The sequence below is a fragment of the Saimiri boliviensis genome, chromosome 1 (genome assembly GCF_048565385.1).
Source record: "Saimiri boliviensis isolate mSaiBol1 chromosome 1, mSaiBol1.pri, whole genome shotgun sequence".
In the NCBI taxonomy this organism is placed as follows: Eukaryota; Metazoa; Chordata; class Mammalia; order Primates; family Cebidae; genus Saimiri; species Saimiri boliviensis.
In genome coordinates this window covers 291,538,154-291,559,570 of record NC_133449.1, presented here as the reverse complement: position 1 = coordinate 291,559,570, position 21,417 = coordinate 291,538,154, and the positions used below count along the sequence as shown (strand labels likewise).

At 44.2% G+C, this 21,417-nt stretch overlaps 1 long non-coding RNA gene across 1 annotated transcript; it reads left to right on the top strand.

The window, feature by feature from the left end:
• The first annotated feature begins 1,415 nt into the window (after positions 1–1,415).
• Positions 1,416–21,137, top strand: LOC141583552 (uncharacterized). Its single transcript, XR_012516206.1, has 3 exons — positions 1,416–1,576; positions 5,150–5,728; positions 21,068–21,137. It is a non-coding gene; the product is annotated as an uncharacterized LOC141583552 (long non-coding RNA).
• Positions 21,138–21,417: the final 280 nt, after the last annotated feature.

The window sequence follows — 21,417 nt, the reverse complement described above, 5'->3', positions numbered from 1 at the left end:
AGGGAGCTTGCTTCCTCATCTGTACGCCAGGAAGAGGACACTCACCAAGAACCGAATCCTACTGGCACCCCAATCTCAGACTTCCAACTTCCAGAACTATGAGAAATAAATGTTGTTTAAGCTACTCAAGTCTACCTATGGTGTTTTCTTGTTTTGTTTTTTTTTTGTCATTTGAAACAGTTTTGCGCTGTTACCCAGCCTCTGTTACAGTGGCGCAATATCGACTCACTGCAACCTCCAACTCCTGGTTCAAGCAGTTCTGCTGCCTCAGCCTCCCAAGTAGCTGGGATTACAGGCATGTGCCACCATGCCTGGCTACTTTTTGTATTTTTAGTAGAGATGGGGTTTCACCATGTTGACCAGGCTGGTCTTAAAACTCCTGACCTCAGGTGATCCTCCCGCCTCAGCCTCCCAAAGTACTGGGATTATAGGTGTGAGCCACCGTGCCCAGCCTGGTGTTTTTGTTATAGCAGCCCAAACAAACTAAAGCAGGGTTTTCCTGCTAGAGATACACTAATTTTCTTTCAAACAGGATCTTTCAAAATCTAGTCTGAAGCATCTGCAGTTGAATTATTTTATGAGCTTGAAATTTCTCTAAAATAATGGGTAGGGATTTTTTAAACACCAGAATAATTAAAAGAATTTACCAAAGTGTTATTACCCAGAACAAATTAAGAGTCAGTCCCAAAGAAAAATTGAGACAGGATCTCACTGTGTCACCCAGACTAGAAGCCAGTGGCACAATCATGGCTTCTTGAAGACTCTACCTCTCTGGGCTCAGGTGATCCTCCCACCTCAGCCTCCAAAGTAGCTGGAACTATAGGCATGTGCCACCACACCCAGCTATGGTTTTTTTTGTTGTTTGTTTGTTTGTTTGTTTGTTTTTTAGAGATGGGCTTTCGTCATGTACCCAGGCTGCAGAAAAATTCTTCTTTCCATCCTGCAATGCACAAACTGCTTGTGACATCCGAAAGGGCAGTTTTTCAACTCCACCAATTTTAGTGCCAAATTCCACAGAACGTTCATCCCATAAAAGTGAATATTTAACCTAGGCTCTTAAAAAAAATTCAGTTTCCTTCTTATAGAAACGCTCAGTGGAAACAAACACTAAGATTTCATGGAGTTCCCTATAAATTAAAGAGCTACGACTCAGCGTTTACTGCTCATTACCCCTCCAAAGTTAGTTTTATTTTTCGTTATTAAATAAGTAAATAAATTCCGAGGACAGAATGAGTCCAAGCTGAATTAACAAACCAGGCAAGGTCAAAGTTAAACAAAATTGCTGACTCTGCTCAAACCCCTGTGATTTACACTGACCTTGAAGGCAAGGTCAGGAAAAGTATTCCATGGAATTTTTCCTCTAAAGACACTTGGAACAAAATCAGAACAAGTGCTGCTGTGTTTCAGAACGTCTCAAAATAATACCTGAGGCCAAGCATATTCTGCTATCTGTTACCATTTCCTGGCCCTGTGGCTGACTCAGCCTCCAGCCCTCTTCTCCTCAGTGGAGCTGCGGTGAGCCGGCTGGGAAAGTGCTGAATCCTGTGCACAAGGCAGGCACTGCTGGTGAAGACAGGTGAGAGGCTGGGTAGCTAATTTCTAGAAGGTTCTTGAGCACCAGTCAGCCATTTTGTCATCCCCAGGTAGAAAGCTTAAATTTGCTTTTTCTTTCTTTCTTTCGTTTACTTTGTATTAATGGAAATGTACAAATATATAGAAAGGTAGAAAAAGAATACAATTAATTCCCATATACCCCAGGCCTAAATATAATTATCTTTAATATTTTGCTAAACTTGCTTCATCAATATTTTTTTGAAAGCATGGAAATTATAGACAACCTGACATTTCACCCCCTAATAATTTTGTAGTAGTCAGCCTCCAAGATGACCCATAATGTGCCTTGCCTCTGAGAATTCACGGCTCTGTAGAAAATAGACTTAGTGATGGTGTGTTAGTCCACTTTCATGCTGCCAATAAAGACATACCCGAGACTGGGCAATTTACAAAAGAAAGAGGTTTGATGGACTTCCAGTTCCACATGGCTGGGGAGGCCTCACATAGTGGAAGGCAAGGAGGAGCAAGTGACATCTTACGCAGATGGCAGCAGGAAAAGAGAGCTTGTGCGGGAAACTCCTTCTGATAATACCATCAGGTCTCGTAAGACTTATTCACTATCACGAGAACAGCACGGGAAAGACCTGCCCCCAGGCTGGGCGCCATGGCTCACACCTGTAATCCCAGTACTCTGGGAGGCCGAGGCGGGTGGTCACCTGAGGTCAGGACTTTGAGACCAGCCTGGCCAACGTGGTACTAAAATGCAAAATACAACATGTACTAAAAATACAAAAAAATAGCTGGGCATGGTGGTGGGCACCTATAATCCCAGCTACTCGGGAGGCTGAGGCAAGAGAGTCACTTGAACCCAGGAGTAGGAGGTTGCAGTGAGCTTAGATCATGCCACTGCACTCCAGCCTGGGCAACAGGAGTGGAACTCCACTGCCCACATGATTCAATTACCTCCCACCAGCTACCCCCACAACACATGGGAATTCAAGATGAGATTTGGGTGGGGACACAGTCAAACCATATCAGACGTTATGTCTCCTCCAACATTAGATTAGAGGAGACTCTGGGACTTCCCCTTCTCTCTTCTCTCGCTCTCTCTCTCTCTCTCTCTCTCTCTGTGTGTGTGTGTGTGTGTGTATGTCTGTGTGTATGTATGTGTCTGTGTGTGTCTGTGTGTGTATGTATGTGTCTGTGTGTATGTGTGTATGTCTAGCTTTCTCTCTCATCACATGCTCTAGGGGAAGTCAGCTGCCAACCATGGCTTGAGTAGCCTCTGGAGTAAGGAAATCTGTGACCCACAGTCATGTTCCCGGGCCATCCCGGACAAGAATCCTCCAGCCCCAGCCAAGTATCAGATGCTATAACCCCAACACTTTGAGGTGCCAAAGCAGGAGGATCACTTGAGCCCATGAGTTTAAGACCAGCCTGGTCAAGGTAGTGAGACTCCGCCTCTACAAAAAGGTAAAAAAATTAGCTGGGTGTGGTGGTGCATGCCTGTAGTCCCAACTGCTTAGGACTGACTGGGAAGATCGCTTGAACAAAGGAGTTCAAGAGCAATAGTCTGACTCTGGTGCTCAAGGGAGTACAGTGGCACAATCTTGGTTCATTGCAGCCTCAACCTCCCAGGCTCAAGTAATGCTCCCACTTCAGCCTCCGGAGTAGCTGGGAATACAGGTGCAAGCCACCATGCCCAGCTATTTTTAAAATTTCCTTGTTGAGAGAGGGTTTCATCATGTTGCTCAGGCTGGTCTTGAACTCCTGGGCTCAAGCTATCGGCCTGCCTCGGCCTCTCAAAGTGTTGGGACTACAGCACCTGGGGCCAGACACTTTTATATGAGCAGATCTTATGTGAACTTACAGCAAGATCTCACTTATCACCAACAGAATGACTCAAGCCATCCATGAGCTTCAGCATTTGAATCACTCCCATGATCCAAACTCTTCTCTCACACCAGGCCCCACTTCGAACATCGAAGATTATATTTCAACATGAGATTCGGGTGGGGACAAATATCCAAACTGTATTAGCAAATAATGCTACAATTAAGAAATGGCTTCTAAGCAAAGATCAAATGCAGGGTCCTGCCAAAAAACTGTGGTCCAAGATGAATCCCTAGGTGTGACTGTAAGATATTCCGAAGAGATATAAGGTGGCATCTCAGAGTACCATTGAGTCAGACAAAAGGCCTGCTCTGTAAAGGTGCACCCTACAGTATCTCTCAATCAAAGGAGAGTCCATTGTCCCTCAGCTGTCTGCAGAAGCCAAAGGTAGAGAGGGGCTGGTCTCAAACAGATTTGTGGGTGTTGCATTTGTCTAATAAAGCAAACCCCAATAAAATTCACAGAAAATCCAGTTTTTAAAAGAATTATATATACGGAATCCTCACCAGCTTAGACTGAAAGGAACAGAGATAGTACAACTTAGAAGACCTTTTAGTCTTTTTAGTTCTTTTTGAGAGAGGGGACAGGATCTTGCTCTATCTATCAGTCTGGAGTGCAGTGGCACAATCTTGGCTCACTGCAGCTTGGACCTCCTGGGCTCAAACAATCCTCTCACCTCAGCCTCCCCGGTAGCTGAGACTACCGGCACATGTCACCATGCCTAATTAGCCATGCCATTGTGGCTAATTTTGTTTTTATTTTTTGTAATGATGAGGGTCTCACTACATTGCCCAGGCTGGTCTCGAACTCTTGGGCTCAAGTGATCCTTCTACCCCAGCCTCTCAAAGTGCTGGGATTACAGGCAAGACCTACCGTGCCTGGAAAAAAAGAAGACCCTCAAATTTCTACTGGCAAGAAGCGGGCTGAGACTGCTACTCAGCCACACACATGGCACCTTTTCTTCTCTTTTTGTGAACAGGAGCATCTGGAGTAGTCATTCTGTGTTCTCTTACATGTTCAGTTGGGGAGGGAGAGGCAGAGATATACAGACAACTTATCAAAGATTATAATGGAGAAACTGTATTTAAGGAAACAAAGTCCCGCCTGGACCTGATTTAGACGATGGAGGCTAAGCACCTGGCTGCCAGACGCTTTGACATGAGCAGATCTGGTGTCAACTTATCACCAAGAGGATGGCTCAAGGCTGGGTCGTCTTGGACACGAATCCTCCAGCCCCAGTGAAGTTTCAGATGACTGCAGCTCTGACCAACATCTTGACGATCACTTCTTGAGAGCCCCTGTCTCTCAGATGGAGAGACAGGAGATGGAACTGATGCCACAATAGGATGAGTCTTTGGGGAATTTTGGGAGGAGTTGGTGGTGGATGTGGGAAGAATGTGAATCTCCGGAGCCCAGAAAGCGAACTGTGGCTGTCTGCTGGCTGGCCCATGCTGATTCTCACCTGCTAGCAGTCACGCCCTTCTGCAGTTCCCCCACCCCGCCATGCCTCATCGAACCATAGTTGGTCTCACAGACAACACAAGTAATGTGCTATGGTTTGAATGTTTGTCCCCGCCAAAGCGCGCGTTGAAATTTAATCCCAAATGTGGCACGCACCATCACACTCAGCCTCCCAAAGTGCTGGGATTACAGGCGTGAGCCACCACGCCAGCCTGAGCATGTGTTTCTGATTTTTTCACAGGTGGGGCCTCGCTGACCCTGGAAAGTCTGCCCCTCCTAGAGCTGGCCAGTTCCTACTGGGGAGAGTGCCTGCCTTTCAAATGCAGACCGACCAATCCAGAGCCCGTACTGCACCACCTCCTTAGTTCAGGTAAAGATGAGGTCCTTATCCCACCTTCTTGACTCACCGCTCACAGTGTTACAGGACTTTTCCTTAGTTCAGCTAAAGATGGTGTCCTTATCACACAGCCACGAAAATTTAGGCTCACAGACAATTAAAGAGTGAGAAAAATGGGATTGATCGGGCGAACAGAGAGACTCTTAGCAAAGCGGGAGAGAGTGTTTCCTGACAGTGGACTTGGCGCCTCGAAGATTGAATCCCAGATTCCACACGGGAAGAGGAGGGGGCAGGTTCCTCTCCGCTGCAAACGGAACAAACTTCAGCGGCTCCACCCCAGTGCGCAAGTATGTCCCAGGCTCTGCCGGGGAGCGTTCCCACCTGGCTGTCTCAACGGGGCTCTCAGGGCCACTGTCCAGCTGCCCTAATGACTCCAGGACCGGTACCAGACAACTAGCCCTCATGCCCCGGAGCCTGCCCAAGGTACTCAGACTCCAATCCTATGCCAGCTTACCTTGCCTTGCTCATTCCTTCCTTCAAACCCCACAATCAAGCCTCTTGTCCACATTTGCCCTGCTCCTTCTCCTGAAACTGGGGCTTCCCAGTGTGGCGACCTGTGGCATGGTGTGCTACTTCCCCTGGGATCTGTGAGCGTAATACGTTACACTTTTTCTTTCTTTCTCTTTCTTTCTTTCTTTCTTTCTTTCTTTCTTTCTTTCTTTCTTTCCTTTCTTTCTTTCTTTCTTTCTTTTTCTTTTTTTTTTCTTTCTTTCTTCTTTCTTCTTTCTTTTCTTTCTCTCCTTCCCCTGGGCTCTGTGAGCGTAATACACTACCTTTTCTTTCTTTCCTTCCGTCTTTCTTTTCTTTCTTTCTTTCCTGCCTCACTCTCTCACCCAGCCTGCCAGGCTGGAGGGCAGTGGCATGATCTCAGCTCACTGCAACCTCTGCCTCCCAGGTTCAAGCGATTCTCCTGTCTCAGCCTCCTGAGAAGCTGGCATTACAGGTGCCCACCACCACGCTGGGCTAATTTATGTATTTTTAGTAGAGACAGGGTTTTACCATGTTTGCCAGGCTGGTCTGGAACCCCTGACCTCAAGTGATCCACCCCCTCAGCCTCCCAAAGTGTTGGGATTACAGGCGTGAGCCCCCACTGCACCAGGCAGCCTTTAGTTCCTTTATCTCTGTAGTCTTTTTTAACCTAAATAACCCCAGTGGTGATTTTAAAATATGTACGCAAATGCTTTTTCCTTTTCTTTCTTTCTTTTTTTCTTTCTTTCTTTTTCTTTCTTTCTTTCTTTCTTTTTAAGAGACAGGTTCTCATTCTGTCACCCAGACTGGAGTTCAGTGGCATGATCTCGGCTCACGGCAACCTCTTCCTCCTGGGTTCAAACAATTATCCTGTCTCAGCCTCTGAAGTAGTTGGGATTATAGGTGTGCACTACCACACCCAACTAATTTTTGTAATTTTAGTAGAGACAGGGTTTCGCCATGTTGGCCAGGCGAAACTCCTGGCTTCAGGTGATCCACCTTGGCCTCCCAGAGTGCTGGGTTTCCAGGCATGAGATACCATGCCAGGCCCCACAAATGCTTTGATCCACCACATGCAAAAGACACAACTTCCGCTTGCATGTGCGCAGTACTTAGTGAGTCACTTCTAATAACCAGAATGTGGCAAAAGTAAAAGTCTGTACCTTCTGGGTCTAGGTCATAAAAAGCATGTGGCTTTCCCCTTGCTTTCTCTTGGGCCACCTTGTGAGCTGCTGTTTATTGGTGTTTTAAGTGTTAGAGAAATAGATAACTGAAACAGTGTCCATTTAACTCACTCCTCTACCATACTTCCTGTGAACCAGCAATTAAATTTAGAAGCTAGATTATCAGGTTAAACATTTTTGGCAAGAGTATTTATAGACTGTCTGAAGAACTTCATGTCACAATAAATCAGGAGGGACATGATAGGTGCTCTGCTGTTAGTGGTGTTAAGTTTGATCACTTGGTTCCATTACTAAACATCTGATACCACATGCTAGAGTAAATTATTGCCCAGAATCCTGCCTGGCTCATTGAGTTCTCATTAGAGGGGTGTTTTTCCCATTCCTCTGATACTTGGCTCAGCCATGAGACTTGTTTTGGCCAATAGAATGTTAGTATACATCAGATGTCCCCAAACTTTTTACACAGGGGGCCAGTTCACTGTCCCTCAGACCATTGGAGGGCCACCACATACTGTGCTCCTCTCACTGACCACCAGTGAAAGAGGTGTCCCTTCCTGAAGTGCAGCGGGAGGCCGGATAAATGGCCTCAGGGAGCCGCATGCGGCCGGCGGGCCGTAGTTTGGGGACTCCTGATACATGATACAAGTCGAGGCTTGAAGCATGCGTGTTTGGGCTTGCTTTCCTGTGCTTCTGCCATTACCACAAGGAGGGCTTCTCCCAGACAGCTGTTCTCCACTGAACCTGAGCACCAGCCAGAGTCACCCCTGGAAGCAACACTGTCCAGCCAAGCCCAGTCTACATCAGCTGGCTTCCAGATCTGTGCGTGTTTTCAAGAACTTCATTTTGGGTTGGTGGTGTTTGTCTGTTTGTTTGTGATGGAGTTTTGCTCTTGTCGCCCAGGTTGGAATGCAATGGCATGATCTTGGCTCACTGCAACCTCCACCTCTTGGGTTCAGGCAACTCCCCTGCCTCAGCCTCCCGAGTAGCTGTGCCAACATGCCCAGCCAATTTTGTATTTTCAACAAAGATGGGGTTTCTCCATGTTGGGCAGGCTGGTCTCAAACTCCTGACCTCAGGTGATCCACCAGCCTCGGCCTCCGAAAGTGCTGAAATTACAGGCCTGAGCCACCACGCCCAGCCTGGGTTTGTGTTTTTAGGCAGCATTTGGGAGCCCCCAGGTAACTGATACACACACAGCCAAACAAGACTGCTGCTATAAGTTGACACCATTCACCAGCCTCCTTTTCTCAGAGAATCAGCCTGCTGGTCCACAGCTGTGGTGTGGGCATGCAGCCACCATGTTTAGACAGTAAGACTCAGCAAGAAAAGAAAACTTCTAGCCAATATCCATGATGAACATAGATGCAAAAATCTTCAATAAAATACTGGCAAGCCGATTGCAATAGCACATCAAAAAGCTCATCCACCATGATCAAGTAGGATTCATTCCGGGGATGCAAGGCTGATTCAACATATGCAAGTCTATAAATATAATTCACCACATAAACAGAACCAAAGACAAAAACCACATGATTATCTCAATTGATACAGAGAAGGCCTTTGACAAAATTCAACAGCTCTTTATGCTAAAAACCCTCAATAAACTAGATATTGACGGAATGTATCTCAAAATGATAAAAGCTATTTATGACAAACCAACAGCCAATATCATACTGAATGGGCAAAAACTGGAAGCATTCCCTTTGAAATCTGGCACTAGACAAGGATGCCCTCTCTCACCACTCCTATTCAATATAGTACTGGAAGTTCTAGCCAGAGCAATCAGGCAAGAAAAAGAAATAAAGTGTATCCAAATTGGAAAGGAGGAAATCAAATTGTCTCTATTTGCAGATGACATGATTGTATATCTGGAAGACCCCATCATCTCAGCCCAAAATCTCCTGAAACTGATAAACCACTTCAGCAAAGTCTCAGGATACAAAATCAATGTGCAGAAATCACAAGCATTCCTATACACCAGTAACAGATTTAAAGAGAGCCAAATCAAGAACGAACTGCCATTCACAATTGCTACAAAGAGAATAAAATACCTAGGAATACAACTAACAAGGAACGTAAAGGACCTCTTCAAGGAGAACTACAAGCCATTGCTCAACGAAATAAGAAAGGACACAAACAGATGGAGAAACATTCCATGGATGAAATTGGTCTCATAAAATGATTAGGGAAGGATTCCAAAAGGGACATTTTTAAGGATGGAGTTTGCTAGAAATGACGGTCAGGGGTAGGTCTGGGCCTCTGAAAGGACTGGGAGATAGAGCCTAAAACACTGGCGGGACCCTCCCTGATTTTCATCGGCTTCATTGCTTTTTCTCACATTAGACCTGCTTCCCTAGCAGAATATGGTCACCCCATGGCTCCTGCATTTACATGTTACTATTCCCTCACACCATCTAGTTTGCTGTCACCCCAAACCAGAGGCCTCACTTACATCATTAATAAATGGTGTTGGGAAAACTGGCTAACCATGTGTAGAAAGCAGAAACTGGACCCCTTCCTGACACCTTACACTAAAATTAACTCCAGATAGATTAAAGACTTAAACATCAGACCTAACACCATAAAAACCCTAGAAGAAAATCTAGGCAAAACCATTCAGGACATAGGTATAGGCAAGGACTTCATGACCAAAACACCAAAAGCATTGGCAACAAAAGCCAAAATAGACAAATGGGACCTAAACGCTCCACAGCTTCTGCACGGCAAAAGAAACAGTCAGTAGAGTGAATCAGCAACCAACAGAATGGGAAAACATTTTTGCAGTCTACCCATCTGACAAGGGGCTGATATCCAGAATTTACAAAGAACTAAAACAGATTTACAAGAAAAAAACAAACAAGCCCATTCAAAAGTGGGTGAAGGATATGAACAGACACTTTACAAAAGAAGACATACATGAGGCCAACAAACATATGAAAAAATGCTCATCATCACTGGTCATCAGAGAAATGCAAATCAAAACTACATTGAGATACCATCTCACAGCAGTTAGAATGGCGATCATTAAAAAATCTGGAGACAACAGATGCTAGAGAGGATGTGGAGAAATAGGAACACTTTTACACTGTTGGTGGGAATGTAAATTAGTTCAACCATTGTGGAAGACAGTGTGGCAATTCCTCAAGGACCTAGAAATAGAAATTCCATTTGACCCAGCAATGCTATTATAAGAACACATACACATGAATGTTCATTGCAGCACAGTTTGCAATAGCAAAGACCTGGAACCAACCCAAATGCCCATCGATGATAGACTGGACAGGGAAAATGTGACACATATACACCATGGAATATTATGCAGCCATCAAAAACGATGAGTTTGTGTCCTTTGTATGGATATAGATGAACCTGGAAACCATCAGTCTCAGCAAACTGACACAAGAACAGAAAATCAAACACTGCATGTTCTCACTCATAGGCGGGTGTTGAACAATGAGAACACATGGACACAGGGAGGGGAGCACTACACACTGGGGTCTGTTGGGGGGAAATAGGGGAGGGACAGCGAGGGTTAGGCAGTTGAGGAGGGATAATATGGGGAGAAATGCCAGATATAGGTGAAGGAGAGGAAGGCAGCAAATCACACTGCCACGTGTGTACCTATGCAACAATCTTGCATGTTCTTCACATGTACCCCCAAACCTAAAATGTAATTAAAAAAAAGAAAAAAAGTGTCCCTTTTACATTTCAGATAATGTCACTAGTCAACTGAGGAATGATGAGGTTCATAAACTTGGAAAGAAGAGGTTTCTTTTCATAAAGGGGTGCAGCCTGCAGGGCAGCCATTGTGACAGGCTGAGAAGCAGAGCCTCCAGCCAGAAGCCAGAAACAGAGACCAAGACAGGAGTTTATGCTGAATGAGGTGGCCAAATATACACATTTCGATGAGCTATGGGAGGAGCCCTGAATACTGATGAGAGGAGAAATATGTGTGTGTGCAATCAAGCTCCGTGCCTCTCCTGGGGACCTGGGTTAGTGTGATCTGAGGGTGGTGTTTTCAGGCCTCTGACATCAAAAGATGAAGCAGAGGACTTGAAAATCCTAACTGTGCATCCCCTGGAGACTGGCCAGAATGACTTCATGGCCAGTAGTGTCTTATCTAACTGCTCCATGGCCAGTAGTCCTCTTATCAAGGGTGCCAGTCAGTTCTTTTGTCCAGACCACATAAGGGCAGGGCGGCATCAGGTGGGTGGTTGATATCAGGAATGAAGCCTCTTTCCCAAGGGCTGGTTTCTGCTTAGCCCCCTAGGAAGGAAAGTCTCATGGTGGTTATCCAGGCCATGAGGGCTATAATGAGGCGTGTCTGACCTTCCATCCCATCATGACAGGAACTCAGTTTTCCAGGTTTCTCTGGGGTCCCCTTGGCCGGGTGGGTCGGGGATAGGGGGAGTCTGGAGACCGTCAGTTGCTTGGGAGACCTAGGGTTTCATTTTTATTTTTCATACTAGATTTCTATACTTGCAACTTTTGAAAAAAATTTTTGAGACAGGTTCTCACACTGTCACTCCAGTATAGGCTGGAGTGTGGTGGCACAGTCTCAGCTAACTGCAACCTCTGCCTCCCAGATTCAAGCGATTCTTATGCCTCAGCCTCCCTAGTAGCTGGGACTACAGGCATGTGCCACTACACCTGGCTAATTTTTGTATTTTTTAATAGAGACGGGGTTTCACCATGTTGGCTGGGCTGGTCCTGAACTCCTGGCCTCAAGTTATCCACCTGCCTCGGCCTCCCATAGTGCTGGGATTGCAGGCATGAGCCATGGTGCCCAGCCTATACATGCATTTTAAGATTCGTAATACACACACCTGAACCAGCTTCACACAAGTATGCACCTGACCAGACCTATATTAATTTCTTGTGGCTGTCATAACAAATGACCAGAAACTTGGTGGATTAAAACAACAGAAACATATTCTTTCACAGTTCTGAAGACCGGAAGTCTGGCAGGGTGTGCCCCTCTGAGGACTCCAGGGGAATGGATTAGTCCAATCTCCCATTGCTATAAAGAACTGTCTGTGGCCAGATGCAGTGGCTCACATTTGTAATCCCAGCACTTTGAGAGGCCTAGGCAGGCTGAGGTTATAAGTTTGAGACCAGCCTGGCCAACATGGTAAGATCCCATCCCTACTAAAAATAAAAAATAAAAATAAAAATAAATTAGCTGGGCATGGTGGTGCATGCCTGTAATCCCAGCTACTCAGGAGGCTGAGACAGGAGAATCACTTGAACCCAGGAGGTGGAAGTTGCAGTGAGCCGAGATGGTACCATTGCACTCCAGCCTGGACAACAAAAGCGAAACTCCACTCCGAAAAAGAAAGAGACAGAGAGAGAAAGAAGGAAGGGAAAGAAAGAGAGAAAGAAAAGGAAAAGAACTACCTGAGACTGGGTAATTTATGAAGAAAAGAGGTTTAATTGACTCAGTTCCACAGGCTGTAGAGCATGGCTGGGGAGGCCTTAGGAGACCTACAATCGCAGTGGAAGGGGAAGGGGAAGCTGGAGCAGGGGGAAGACAGAGAAGGGGGAGGTCCCACACACTGTTAACAACCAGATCTCATGAGAACTAATGATGAGAACAGCAAAGGGGAAGTCCGCGCCCTCCCCGCCAGGATCCAATCACCTCCCACCAGGCCTCTCCTCCAACACTGAGGCTGACAATTCGACAAGAGATTTGGGTGGTGCACAGAACCAAACTGTATCAGGGAAAATTCCTTTGTGCCTCTTGTGGCTTGTTCCTTGGCTTGTGGCTGCGTCACTCCAGTCTCTGTCCCCCTCTTCATAGTGTCATTCTCCTCTGTGGCTGCATCTTCTGTCTTTTATAGGAAAGGACACTTCTTGAATTTAGGGCCCACCGAGATGAGCCAGGAAGATCCCATTCTTAAGATGCTTCAGTTAATCACATCTGGAAAGAACCTTTCTCCTAATGAGGTCACCTTAATGAATTCTGGGTATTAGGGCAAGCACCTCATACTCAGGCAGGCTTCTTGGCAGGCCTCAGTCAGAATACCCTCAAAATCTGCTGCATCTGCCGGGACAGCGGCTCACGCCTCTAATCCCAGCACTTTGGGAGGCTGAGGCAGGCAGATCACTTGAGACTGGGCATTTGAGAGCAGCCTTGCCAACATGTGAAACCCTGTCTATACAAAAGATACAAAAATTAGCTGGGTGTCGTGGTGCATGTCTGTAATCCCAGCTACTTGAGAAGCTGAGGCACGAGAATGGCTTGAACCTGGAAGGCTTGCAGGTTGCAGTGAGCTCCTGACCAATAGCTACTGCATTCCAGCCTGGGTGACAGAGCAAGAAACCATCTCAAAAAAAAAAAAAAAAAAAAAAAAGTGCATGTGTTATATCCATATTCCGAATATATAGAATTTTAAATATCCACAAAAGTTGTGTGTGGTCTAAAAAATAAGAGAAAGCAAGATTCAAACAAGTTTTAAATTAATTAAGCAATGTGTATAACTGTTGTGTACCAACAGTTCTTCAGGTTTTAGGGGTCATTGACAAAACAACTGTAGAAAGGGATCCGCGTGACGATTGGCAGTGGGAAGAGTCATTCTAGATCCCTGCAGCATCGGGACTCAACGTTTGCCTAAAGTCCCTGACCTTAGTGGCCTCAGTTAACCAGCATGGTAACTATTCCTTTTTTTTTTTTTTTTTTTTTTTTCAGACAGAGCCTTGTTCTGTCACCCAGGCTGGAGTGCAGTGGTGTGATCTTGGTTCACTGCAGCCTCCGCTTCCCAGGTTCCAGTGATTCTCCTGCCTCAGTCTCTGGAGTAGCTGGAGTTGCAGGCACGCACCACCACACCCAGCTAATTTTTGGATTTTTAGTAGAGATTGGGTTTGGCCATGTTGGCCAGGCTGATCTGAAACTCCTGACCTCAGGTGATACACCTGCCTCAGCCTCCCAAAGTGCTGGGATTACCAATTTCATGAAGTGCTGGTGAGCCACTGTACCAAATCATCTCTGTTTTTACTACTTGGCAACCTTGGCACGTGCCACCGTGACTGGAGAATTGTTTATTTATTTTTATTATTTATTTATTTATTTATTTATTTAAAGACAGGGTTTCACCATGTTGGTCAGGCTGGTCTTGAACTCCCGACCTCAGGTAATCTACACACCTTGGCCTCCAAAGTGCTTGGGTTACAGGTGTGAGCCACCACGCCCGGCCCTGGACAGTTTTTTAAGTTATCTTTTGTAGAGATGGGTGGGGTCTAACTATGTTTCCCAGGCTGGTTTCCGTCTTGGCCTCCAGTGATCCTTCCACCTCAGCCTCCCAAAGTGCTGAGATTAAAGGCATGAACCACCATAACCATTCGGGTATGTATCTTTTGGTCGGAGAAGATTTATAATTAAGTACTGAAAAATTGTGAGACTCAAAACCATACCATAGTATTAATATGAAATTTGTTTAAATAGGGATACGTGCATATTTGGTATTTTATGTTCTTAATATAGTTAAGAGAATTTGATCTATTAAAAGGGTCAAATGTGTAACACAAAGTTAAAAGATATAAGTCAATAGTTAATTTAGGCTAGTGATTTAAGAATTAAGACTTAATTGGTTTCTTTACCGTACTGAAATGCTTAAGAGAGAATTTGTTTTTCTTCCTTTGCAAATTTAATTTCTTAGATTTTCTATAATTATTTAGTATTCAGGAATTTTCATTGTTGAAAAAATTTTTGTTGTTGAAAAAGAAAGCAGAAGTACTCTAAAAGGAAATCACAGGCTAGGTTCAGTGGCTCATGTTTGTAATCCCAGTACTGTAATCCCAGACTGACCTGGGCACATCACCTAAGGTCAGGATTTCGAGACCAGCCTGGCCAACATGGCAAAACCCCATCTCTACTAAAAATACAAAAATTAGTCGGGCATGGTGGCACACACCTGTAATCCCAGCTACTCAGGAGGCTGAGGCAGGAGAATTGCTTGAGCCTGGGGAGGCGGAGGTTGCAGTGAGCCCGAGATTGCGCCACTGCACTCCAGCCTGGGTGACAGAGCAAGACTCCGTCTAAAAAAAAAAAAAAAAAAAAAGGAAATCAGTTACATCAAATTTATAAATGTGGTTGAAAAGGTTTAGAGATGGTTAGTTAACTAAGTTAGGCTGAATACAGTGGCTCACACCTACAATCCTAGCACTTTAGGAGGCTAAGGCAGGCAGATCGCTTGAGTTCAGGAGTTAGAAATCAGTCTGGGCAACATGGCAAAACCCCGTCTCTACAAAAAAATAGCCAGGCATGGTGGTGAGTTCCTGTAGTGCCAGCTACTTGGAGGGGGGGCTGAGGTGAAAGGATCACTTGAGCCCTGGGGTTGAGGCTGCAGTGAGCCAAGATCACACCACTGTACTCCAACCTGGGGGACAAAGTGAGACCTTGTCTCAAAAAAAAAAAAAAAAATTAATGAAATTAGTAAATAGGACCAAGTATTATCCAAAAATCTCTTAAATCTGATTCCTGAGTATCCTAGATGTATGATCAGAAAAATGAGATCTATAACCTAAACTTTAATAACTAATGAAAATATACATTTAGGATTTGTATGTTTCATATGTTGAAAATTAAAACATAAAGCCAAAATGAACATGTGCATAGTTCCTCTGTACCTAAAAACTACCCTCAAGGATACCAAAAACCTCGTTTTAACAAATCCATGCCATCCCTTGTCCATTTCTGGCTGCCAATGTATCAAATACTTTTTAAGGTCCAACTAAAATACACCAAGTTAAATTTTTTTTTTTTACTTTTACCTTTCTATCTTCAGATCGCATGTAAATCTGTCCTGCTTCAAGGCATCTTTTACCTGGTTTATAACTATTATGTGAACTTGAAGTGCTTTGCCTGGAGTTGTCATAGTCTGTGAAATGTGTTAAGCCGTGATAGGTAAGCTGCAGAGCTCTGAGCTCTGGAGCAGACTGCTTGGGTGCAAATCACAGCTCTGCTACTGTGCTGAACTCTCAGTGCCTCTTTGCTTATCTGTAAAAGGTGGTAGAAATTGTGTCTACTGCACAAAAGCTATTCTGAGGATTACGTGATATGATTAACAGATGCAATTCTGTGATAAGTACGTAGAACAATGCCTGGTACTTGGCAGACATTCAATCAATAAATAAGACATTATCATGTTTGTGAACGTCAGTGTTCTTAAACTGTGTCATGGCATTGCAAGCTCATTGTGCAAAGAGATCAGTCTTACTGAGTTGAATGCAGAGGGAGGATTTCTCAAATCTCTGCCGCAAGGTTGCTGGGTTCAAAGAAATGGATTCTGGATCCAATGCTTGTTCAAACAACAGCCTTGCTGGGCTGACTAGAAAAACAGTCCCTTTAGTCATCAATTAATTTTTTCTATCTACAAAGCGAGATGACAAAGGGCAGGAGTGTGGAGGAAGGTATCTCTTATTCGTGTTCCAAATGAGAGCTTTCCTACAATTTGATGGACAGTGTTATGGTTAATTTTATGTATCACCTTGGCCAAGCTGTGGTGCCCAACAGTTGGGTCTAACACTAGTCTTATTGTCACTGTGAAGATAATTTGTAGATGTGATTAATATTTAAATCAGTTGACTTTAAATAAAGGAGATTTTTACCCTTGCTAACGTAGGTGACCCTCATCCAATCAGTTGAAGACCTTAAGAGCAAAGCCCTGAGGTTTTCAGAGAATAAGGAATTCTGCTTCAAGACTGTAATATAAAAATCCTGCCTGAGTTTTCAGCCTGCCAACCAGCCCTACAGATTTGAGACTTGCCAAATTCCACAGTTGCATAAGCCAGTTTCTTAAAATAAATCTCTCTCTATGTTAGTCTGCTAGGGCTACCATACAAAGTACCACAGACTGGGTGGCTTAAACAACAGAATTTTATTCTTTCACAGTTCTGGAGACTAGAAGTCCAAGATCAAGGTGCTGGCAGGGATGGTGTCTGTTGATGCCTTTCTTCCTGGCTTGTAGATATCTACTTCTTGCTGTGTCCTCACGTGGCCTTTCTTCTATGTACCTGCAGAGCAAGAGAGCCCTTGGCCTCTTCCTCTTCTTTCAAGGACAGCAGACCTGTTGGTTAGGGCCCCACCCTTATGATTTAATTTACTCTCAATCATGTCCTTCAGGGCCCTATCTCCAAATACAAACACACTGGGGTTAGGGCCTCAACCTATGAATTTGGGGAGGACACAGTCCAGTGCAGAACTCTACCCATCTGTCTGTCTGTCTGTCTATATCTGTCTGTTTATCTGTCTGTCTCTGTCTATCTGTCTGTCTGCCTCTGCCTATCTGTCTGTGTATCTATCTATCTATTTATGTCTTCTATTTATCTCTCTACCTTCTGTCTGTTTTTCTATCCCTCTATCCATCCATCTATCCATCCATCCATCCATCCTATTTGTTCTGTTTCTCTGGACAGCCCCCAACTGACACAGCAGAATGAAATGTGAAACTTCATCATATAGAGTCATTCAACTGACTCCAGTGCTGGCCTTTATAATCTATCACCAACCTATTGGTTGTTTAAAGTAAGTAGTTATACGTAGATTTCCTAAAAATAAAAGTGATAATGAAAAAAAAATGCTTAAGTCTTCCCTTGAAGCTACTTGAATATATTCTTTTTTTTTTTAGACAGAGTCTCGCTCTGTCACCCAGGCTGGAGTGCAGTGGCACAATCTGGGCTCACTACAACCTCCACGTCCCAGGTTCAAGTGATCCTCCTACCTCAGCCTCCCAAGTAGCTAGGACTGCACGCGTGTGCCACCACACCCAGATAATTTCTGTATTTTTAGTAAAGATGGGGTTTCACCGTGTTGGCCAGGCTGGTCTCGAACTCCTGACCTCAGGTGATTCGCCCACCTCAGCCTCCCAAAGTGCTGGGATTAAAGGAGTGAGCCACTGTGCTCAGCTCTTGAGTAAACTCTTGAAATAAAAAGTAAAGTATCACAAATGACTGTTTAATATTTCTGTGGACAAAGTAGCTTTGAAATTAATAGCATTACAGGATTTTGTTGTTTGTGTTTGAGACAGGGTTCTGCTCTGTTGTACAGGCTGGAGTGCAGTGGTGTGATCAGGGTTCAGTGCACCTGGCTTTGCATTACTGTTTTGTTTTGTTTTTTTCCTAATTCCCAGGTCTGTGAATATTGCATTACAGTTTTATGAATTAAAATGAAGAGGCCAGGCACAGTGGCTCAGGCCTGTAATCCTAGCACTTTGAGAGGCTGAGGTGGGCAGATTGCCTGAGCTCAGGAGTTCAGAACCAGCCTGGGCAACATGGTGAAACCCCACTTCTACTAAAAATACAGAAAATTAGCTGGGCATGGTGGCGCATGCCTGTAATCTCAGCTCTTCAGAGGTGGAGGCAGGAGAATCGCTTGAACCCAGGAGGCGAAGGTTGCAATGAGCCAAAATCATACCACTGAACTCCAGCCTGGGGGACAGAGTGAGACTGTCTCCAAAAAATAAAAAAATGAAAAAATAAAATTAAAAAAATAAAACGAAGACATGTTTATAGCAGCTCTATTTGTAATTGCCCCAAACTGGAAACAACTCAAACATCTCTCAACGAATAAATGGATAAATAAATTGTAGTACATCCATACAATGAAATAACTACTTAGATTTTTTTTTTAAAAGTATTCATACATCTTAAAACATGAATGAATAAGTAAAAGAAGTCAGTCTCAAAGGGTTACCACCTACCTGACTTCTCCCACCAGGTCTGCCAATAATTTCTTAACGTGTTCCTTTTTCTCCAGGTGTTTGATGCTCAGAATTTTGGCAAATAGAGGAATAAATTCTGTTATCAAATTCCTTAATTTCAAAAGAACCCGTGAAAGGAGTACCATCCAATCGGATGGGTTTTTTCCACTAAAACAACAAAGAAGTTCTTTCTGAAATCACAACTTGGGGACTTAAGTTTTAATTTAAATTCTTGCAAGAGATGCCACGATGTCAGGGTGAGACCACAGAGTACAGGGAAACCACATCCTTTCAGAAACCGCAATGTCTGTCAGTGCAGAGAGCTGCTCCGTAGACAGAGAGCAGAAAGGGAGAGCACAATTTTACTCTTGCCGACAGCAGGGAAGTGCAAAGAAGGCAGCCTCCAACCCCTTCCAGCTGGAAGCGAGCAAAGCACTGGGAAGGGCAAAATGAGACACAATCCTCAAACCCCTTTATCAAGTTCTTTTTTTTTTTTTTTTTTTTTGAGGCAAAGTCTCACTCTTGTCACCTAGGCTAGAGCGCAGTGGTGCAATCTCAGCTCACTGTAATCACCACCTCCTGAGTTCAAGCAATTCTCCTGCCTCAGCCTCCCAAGTAGCTGGGATTACAGGCATATGCCACCATGCCTGGCTAATTTTGTATTTTTAGTAGAGACAGGGCTTCACTATGTTTTTCAGGCTGGTCTCGAACTCCTAACCTCAGGTGATCCACCTGCCTGGCCCTCCAGAAGTGTTGGGATTACAGGCGTGAGCCACCTCTCTCAGCGTCAAGTACTTTTTCCTTTCTCCCCGGCTAACTCTTAGTCTCAATGATCAAACTCCTCAGACATGTTAAGTGGATAAACAGTATTATATTTTGACATTTGAATCTAAAATCATAGGCTTTCTTGAACAACTTTGCTTTCTTATTTAGAAGATGAAACCCTACCCTACTGTTCTGGAAAGTTGGGAAATGTCTCATGTTGGAAACAGATGCTTGGTGCTGCAAAGAAAAATCAGCACTGAGACAAAGAATCTCTTGGCAAGGCGATCTTTACTTTCTGCAGAAAGAGTACTCCAGTTAGCCATCTTGCCACGAGAGTACAAGGAACAAAGGAAAAGCAGATATTTTTATCCTTTGCACATTTGGGGGTCATCCTTACTGCTGTGTCTGATCTCCAATGGTTGGAGACAGACCTCACAATCTAAACTAAAACCTGATTGGCTAACAATGTAAAGCTTTTCTAAACAGGTAAAAGCAATGGAGAACAAAAGGAAAAGAGGAGTCTAAATAAAGAAGGGGCAGGAATTTGCTTGCAAAAGGATTTAGAAAAGTAATAACACAAATATCTTGGTTAAAGAACAAGGACATAGAATGTACTTAGTCCTTTATATCTAGCAGCTACATAGGACGGGGCTTAACAAAGAGTCACTAGTAAAAAGCAAGAAGTCTTTGAAGAAAGTTAGTCTTTAAAAGAGACTATTATTTCTAACATTTATTATTATTATTATTCTTTAACAAGAAAGAAACTTTGAAGAGGAACTTTTCTACTTCCCACGTCTCATTTCTTTTTGGAGATGAAGTCTATTTTTACAGGAAAACGTATCCATTCTGTCACCATTTAGGATACTATTTGCTTTAATTACCTACTGCTGCAGAACAAATGTCCCTAAACCTTAGTGGCTTAAAAGAACAAGTATTGTTCCTCACGATTCTGCTGGTCTCCTGTGGGCTCACTGAGGCAGAGGGTCCAGATGGCGCCACTCATATGTCTGGGGTCTTGGTACAGCTGCCAGCTGGGCTTCTCCTCTCATCCAGTGGACTCTGGGTATTCCAAGTGATTAAAAATGTAATTTACAATACTCCTCAAGGCCTATTCTGGAAGGCTTCACAGTGTCACTTCTGCTGCATTTTACTGGTTACAAGTCTCAAGGCCAGCCCAGAGTCAAGGGGTAGAGAAATAGGTCCCACCTCCTGATTTAGGGAGAAGCAGCAAAGTCACATTGCAAAGGAGTAAGGACATAGGGACACTATTCACTGGGGGCCATGGCTGTAACAGTCTACCACCACACAATTGTTAGTGATGTTTAAAGCAGATATAAACATTGATTAAATTGCCCTTGGCTCTGAACCATTAATCAACTGGATGCAATAAGGCTAAAAATAAATTTTGGATTGGAAGCCCACATTCAGCTCAGCTTTAACGTACTTAACCCTTATTTTGAAATGATTAGAAATCACTTATAGATGAGTCAGAGAACCTTGACCTCCTGTTTTTTTTAATGGGAATTTTTACTATCGACTTAGAGAACAGTAATGCGTAATCCATTAGCTATTTTAAATGCGCTACTATTCTCCAATTGTAGGTCAACTCTCTTTGGTTTCCTAATGTCTAAACATTTCACAATTTGTAGAATTATGAAAGGATCCAACTCCCCCGAGGATGTGAGCACGTCTGAACACAACTGTACACCACAGCTGGACCACTGTTAGCTTTCTGGGGCGGAAGACACAGTGGAAGAGCAGGATCATCCTGTGCATATGGCTCAGCCTTGGCCTTTGTCACCACAGGCTGCCAAGCCTGTCACACTCTGGCAATAAGGAGCAATGCTTGGATGGGGACCAGGGCCATGCTTATATCTGACCACCTCTGCAATCTGGGCGAATTCCAAGAAACCCCTCAGAAGCAAGTGCCATGCAGATGTATCTAGGCGGGGGAACTGCCTACACACCTGTGTCAGTTATTCACCTTCGCCAAATTCTT